Source organism: Meleagris gallopavo, chromosome 11 (assembly GCF_000146605.3).
Source record: "Meleagris gallopavo isolate NT-WF06-2002-E0010 breed Aviagen turkey brand Nicholas breeding stock chromosome 11, Turkey_5.1, whole genome shotgun sequence".
Taxonomy (NCBI): domain Eukaryota; kingdom Metazoa; phylum Chordata; class Aves; order Galliformes; family Phasianidae; genus Meleagris; species Meleagris gallopavo.
Window position 1 is genome coordinate 1,453,179 of NC_015021.2, and position 6,096 is coordinate 1,459,274.

Below are 6,096 nucleotides of genomic sequence, written 5' to 3' on the forward strand. Positions count from 1 at the left end.
ATACAGGGGCTCACTCAGTGTGAAGAAGGAAATAGGAAGACACCCAGGAGAAGAGCACATCCCAGAGCATATGGTGCTGCTTCCTGGCTACAGCCCCGTGCCCTATTAAGCTGTGATGATGAAGGTCTGTAGGTATGAACAGCACAAAATCAGCTAATGCTAAGGTGATGGAAAGGAAATCCGGCTATCACAAGAGCTTTTCTACCCCAGGCAGCTGCTAACAAGCAAGTATAGCTGACAGCTACCCTAACACCCAACCCTAACACAACTCACCTGTGCATTGCCCTGCTGGCTTTTTATTGGGCATCCAGGGGCTTTGTTCTGTGATTCACCCAGCTGGTTCTGGCTAGGCTACTTAGGTGATGCCAGTGGTCACAAGTGCTGCTTTGCCTGTGAGGAAGTGAAGGATTTTCTGTTTATTGCATCACCCTGTGCTTGGTGGCCATGACCTGCTCCTGGCTGTGCCCAGGTATGTGGCAGGGTGGGTGCTACCATAATGCTTGTCTGCAGTTGGCTCACTGGGAGAAGCATCAGTAACTTGGGTTTAGGGGGCCAGAAATCTCTGGGGCATTTGAGGAGCAGGGGGGAAGCTCCGGGGCAGGGCAGCAGTGCTGGGGGGGGGAGATAAGAACCTTCTTTGCCTTCGTAAGGTAAGGATGGGAGATCTGAGACTTCCATTGCAGACTCTGAGGCTGGGCCATGCTAGTTCACAAGTACTTATAGCTTATCATTCCACCTTCCTTTTTTAGGGAGATGCTAAAGACCTGCAGTGGCAATAGGACCCCTAGTTGCTGGTAAGCTGTTTGACCTTTGACTCATTTCATTTTGGGAAAATCTGCAAGGCATGTTGTTGAAGAGTTTATAACCCCACCTTGTGTGCCTGTGTTCTCTGACTGCACCCACAACATCCTCCCCTTTGCTGTTGAAGGCTTACTGTATCAGCAAGGCAGCTTTCCTTTTGGACATCTCCCCCTTCCCTCATCTTTCTGTTCCAGGGGCTGGTGTAGCGTTGGAACAGGTCACCAAAGAAGTGTTTGTGGGGGTCCACATGCTTAAGGATCTCCACAACTCAAGTGACTTGTTCCAGTGTTTGTGATAGCCCTGCAGAGAGCAGGAGGCTGGACCAAAGCCCTCCAGAAGTCCTTTCCAGCCTGTATTTTCATTGTTGTCTGGAAGGACAGTGATTTAGCAGTGCTCATGGCATCATGCTGCAGGACAGCCCAGTTTTGAGAACTAAGAGGTTTCTGTGAGTGATGGCCCTGTATCATGTCTTCAGTCGCTACTTCCCTGTACCAAACCTCTCATCCTCTGCATCCTTGTGCTCTCAGCCTGACCCTGCCCTCATTGTGCTTAAAGGTGCTTTTGGGGCCAAGGCCACCCCTTGTGTGACTCAGATTGTTGACTTTAGCAACACGTGCTCTTTGCTGTATATAGCACTGTTAACTCTGTCATCTGCTTGTCTTACCAGGAAAGATTTTTCTAGCCACTTAGTTATTGGTTGAAGATCAAAATTATACAATACCAGGAACTGATCCCTTGGAGCAGCTCATAACAACCAAATAGCATCTTTAATTTTTTCCCGCACTTCAAATTTGGTGCAAGAATCTGTTTGCATGCAATGTTTTTCCTCAGAATGTTAGGTGGCATTAAAAACCTGGAGGAAAATGGATTATAAGGCATCAGACCAACTTGTCAGGCAGGTCTGCAAACCTTCCAAAAAAACAAATCCAGGAATGACAGCTGGTTTACACATCTCTCTGGGTGGCAGAGTGTGATAATGTTGGGACACCATTTTGTAGATTTAGACTTGTCTGTTTGGCTGTGGGGAGAAATTGGTGGCACCTGGATGTTCTTGCCCTGTCTCATGGGGCTGTATGAGGGTCACAGCCCCTGTGGTGTAGGGCCTCTGGGAATTGGGCCCTGAATGAGAGCCTCCTGCAGTACAGTTTGTCCCCTCTGTGTCAGCTCCAGTGCTCCATGGAATAAACTGCGTGAGCACGGCCCCGATGTCGATGTAACATGATGAATTATGTAATGCTGTGTCACAATTACATGTTTATGAAAGGGAAGTAGGGCAGGGAGCTGCTGGAGAAAGCAAGTGCTCCTGGGTCAGCAGCCCTATGGCCCTGCTGCTGGCTGAGCTGTGATTGCTGCAGGCTGCCTCTGCGTGTGCCCAGAATGCCAGAGTTCCCTGCAGTACCTGTGGGTGCCTTTAAGGCTTATGTGTTCCTTAGAGGTGGTAGAAGAAGGTGGCAGAGAGCTGGTGGGTGATTGCTGTGGGCAGCATCAGCCACTGGACGGTGTATGGGTCAGGTCAGACTTTCTGCATCCTCCAGCTGCAAAGCTTCTCCTGGTGGTTTCTATAGGAGTGCACCAAGCACTTGTATCCCATCACTCTCACTGTGCCAGGAGAAGAGTAAAGATTCATGATTTCTGCAGACTGTCAGCAGTGTGCAAAAGAGGTGTAGGGGATGAAGCAAATTGACTGGTTTGGGCAATTCAGAGCCTGCAGGAAGAGCCAGGGAAGGCTGTGCTTTATCTCTGCTGCTCCTCCAAGCAGAAATGGAAAAAACAGGAGGAGGAGGGAGAGGAGGTGGAGAGTGAGAGGGGAGAGAGTGAGAGATCTGGTACAGAATGAGCAGTGCTGTTGGAGCAAGCTTAAGCTTCTGGAGCGAAACAGTGCTTGGGAGTGGTGCAGAACTGGAAGTGGCTCTTGAATCTTTCTGTTATATTGTACAGTAAATGGTTGGGATACCTTTTTGTCCCCTTTAATAGTGAGGAAGGAGCTGTCTGGCTGGCTAAGGCTGTCCTGCTGCAGGGGTTGCTGCAGTAGCAGTGCCATGGTCCCCACAGGCAGTAGCATCCCCCCCACTGCTCCAGGACAGGTGCCTGGGGCAAACGCTGCAGGAAGCACACTGCACAGAACTGAGATACCAGAGATAGAAACAAGTACCTGTGCTGGGAGAAACTGGGGAGCTGGTGTTCTTTCCCAGCAGCACTGGGTTGTGCTCGCAGTCCTGAGGCCGGAGGAGCAGGGCTGACCACAGTGTGTTACACACATCGCATACCTGCCACAGCCTTTCACACAGCTGGGAGGAGGAAGTCCTGCCCAAGCTCACTGGACACTCAGGGAATTGCCCAGAGCCCAGCAGACAGAACATGTTTCCATTTTGCAGAGGTGCACTGGGCTGCTACACATGAGTGCTGTGCATGTGAGTGCTCGTGATGCCTGTGGTGAAAGAGGTCACTCTGTTGGTTGTGTTGGATCAAGTCCTGAGAGCATTTCTTCAGGGTGAAAGAGCCTGAGTGATGTTACTCCTTTTCTAACTCCTTCAAAGGGCATCAAAGTCCTCCAGGTAAAGCAAGGAAGTCAGGACATGGCAGCTCTAATGTAAAACTGTAGGAAGAGGAGACAGCTGCTTTAAAAAGCAACCTTTGCAAGGTCGTCTCTGAGCAACACAAAGCAGCAGCACAGAGCTTGAGCACTTTTCTGCAATTCAGCTTGAAAAGGCTGCATCTTGCCCTTCCTTTATGGGAAAGAACACATGTGATGACAGGTCCCTGGAGCTTTTATTTTGAAGCCAAATGCTTAGAGTGCATGAAGACAGCAAAAGCCTTTTCCTTCAGGCGATACAAATCAAATAAATGGAGACACTGCACTGCAGTTCTGTGCAACAGTCAACACGAAATGCACTTGTCTGAGCATCCAAAATGCAGCCCTGATGGGAGGTGCTGGGTGCTGCCAGCAGCCCTCCTGCCCCAGGTGTTTCCTACCTGCTTGGGGCTGGAGTGTCTGTCCATAACTTGACTTTGCCATGCTGAACAAATATTTGTGAGTGTAAACTGAATTGTAAGCTATACTAAAGGCAAAGAAAAAAAGTGGATTTTGTAGCAGCTTCAGAGCTCTTATCTTCTCATTAATGGGGTTTTACAGCTGTCACATAAGTGATCCATTTCCCTGGAAATAGAACATTTTCTGTAATGATAACAGTTTAAATGTTCAGGCTATATAACAGGGGAGGCTTGCTTCTAGCTAAAGCCATCCTTCCTTTAGCTGGTGTGGTCTGTACATGGGCCACCTGCTACAGACAGCTGTGGGCCATTTGAGCTGGGGACCGGAGCTCTGCTGGTGGCACTCAGCTATCCTGTCCCCATGCAGCTGCTGGCTTGTGGTGCTCCTTCCCCAGCCCCCTGGCCAGGAGCTGGTGCTTTGTTTACCCACATTACAAACAGCACAGGGAAGAAGCTTTTATTTAAAGCCCCTGGAAATGAGAGGGAGATGAAGCAATGCTTGATGGTGTTGGCATAACACCAGTGAAAAAGAGAAGAAAGAGGAAAAAAAAAAAAAAGAGAGAGAGAGAAAATAGCATTTAATCCCACAGCGATGAGTCTGCTATGTCTTCCTCATCTGATTTACAGGGCTAGTGCGATGCAGGCTGTGAAATAACCAGCAGCTCTTCTTGTCCCTCTGCCCAGCTCCTGCCAGCGGCTGTGAATCATTCCCATCTCTCTGGTTCTGCTGGAGGTGTGGGTCCCTGTCTGGCCCTGCTGCAGGACTTGACTGTGACTGTGTCACCCTGCATGGTACAAAGCAAGGAATGCTGCAGCCCAGGACAGCCGTGAGGCCTCTGGCTATGCCCAGCAAAGCCCATCCTGGTGCTGTAGGGCTTGGAGCTCCTGGCTGCCTCGGTGCGTGTCTCTCGTGCTGCTTGGACTGGGGCCAGGCAAGCTCTTATCTTCCTCCCCACTGCAGGCTGTACAGGCTCATACTTGCTGCTGTCTGAGGAGCTGCTCTCCATTTCAAAAGAAATCAAGCTGGCTTTGTTTCCCAGCCTCAATTAATCATCTTTTCCAACTCTTGTTCTAGCAGCCATCTCTGTGTGGCCATCCAGGCTCAGCCTGGCCTGACTGCAGCCCAGCTCCTTGGTACCACCCCTTGGTACTTTGGTCCCATTGAATACTTGCTGCTGTGTCCCTGTGGCACTCACGTGGGCCCGGAGGCCAGGTGTCGTGGAGAAGGGTCTCACACTGGTGGTGAATAGTTAAGTGGTGGCTGGCATCCTGTCCTGCTGTCATTTGTCAGCCTGGACACATGGAGTCGGTGGAGAAAAACAGGCAGGGTAATTTCCTGGTTTAAATGAATTTCAGAGACCACCGCAGGAAGGAACTTGGGAGGTGTCCAAAGGGTAACCAGGCCATGGAAAAACACCAGGCAGGGAACGGGGACTTGAATTTTCTGTGCTGTTGCAGAGGTGCTGCTGCCATTGTGCTTCCCAGTTACATATCCAGCATAAGGAATTTAGAATGCTTGCAAAGCCAGGCTGTTGAAGCATCAGCCAGCTGTGGTCACATGGATCTGAGCCTCCACAGCCTGCGGGATGCTGCAGGGAGCTGACAGCAAGGGCATGTGCATGGCTGTATCTGAGCTCTTATGGGTGCTTACGGCCAGCACCGAGTGAATTTATCATCCAGTTTGCGATGCAGGAGTTAATAGAATAAAAGCCTTGTAGACAGTATGGAGCTTATTATTTCAAGCTATCATCAACCTTAATTTAAAATCATTTCAAAAATGCCTGAGTGAAAACTTGTGCTGTGTTGAAAGCTGAGTAAGCCTGGCTTTTCATAAATTCTCTTGCTATTTTCCTCTCTCATGATATAATTGCATGGTTATTATCTAAATAGTTTCGTAATCAATTGCTTTTTTTTAGGGTTTGAAATTTGTGGAAAATGTAGCACGATGGTAAAGGACTCCATTTGCTGTCCAGGACTGGGTTTTTGTGTGTAAAGAAGCTGTAAAGCACACGTGGGAATCCTTCAGCACAAAGACTGTTCACAGATGGGTGTTCGTAGGCTCTCACACCAGGTCCATAAGCATGAGCTTGCTTTTCACGTTGGCTCTTACACTGCAGTCTCCCTGGTCCTTCCTCTTCCATATGGAGGAGTCCTCCTTTCACATGGAAATGCTCTGTCCGTTCATGCTTGTTCACCGGTGGTTCCTGGTGGACGACAGGTTGGCCATGAGCCAGCAGTGTGCCCTCGTGGCCAAAAAGGCCAATGGCATTCTGGGGTGCATTAAGAAGAGCGTGTCCAGCAGGT

The 6,096-nt window shown here is 49.6% G+C and overlaps 1 long non-coding RNA gene across 1 annotated transcript; it reads left to right on the plus strand.

Moving 5' to 3' along the window:
* Nucleotides 1-338: 338 nt before the first annotated feature.
* On the plus strand, nucleotides 339-3,188 carry LOC109369414. Its single transcript, XR_002118415.1, has 3 exons — nucleotides 339-469; nucleotides 750-794; nucleotides 996-3,188. It is a non-coding gene; the product is annotated as an uncharacterized LOC109369414 (long non-coding RNA).
* The last annotated feature ends 2,908 nt before the right edge of the window (nucleotides 3,189-6,096 follow it).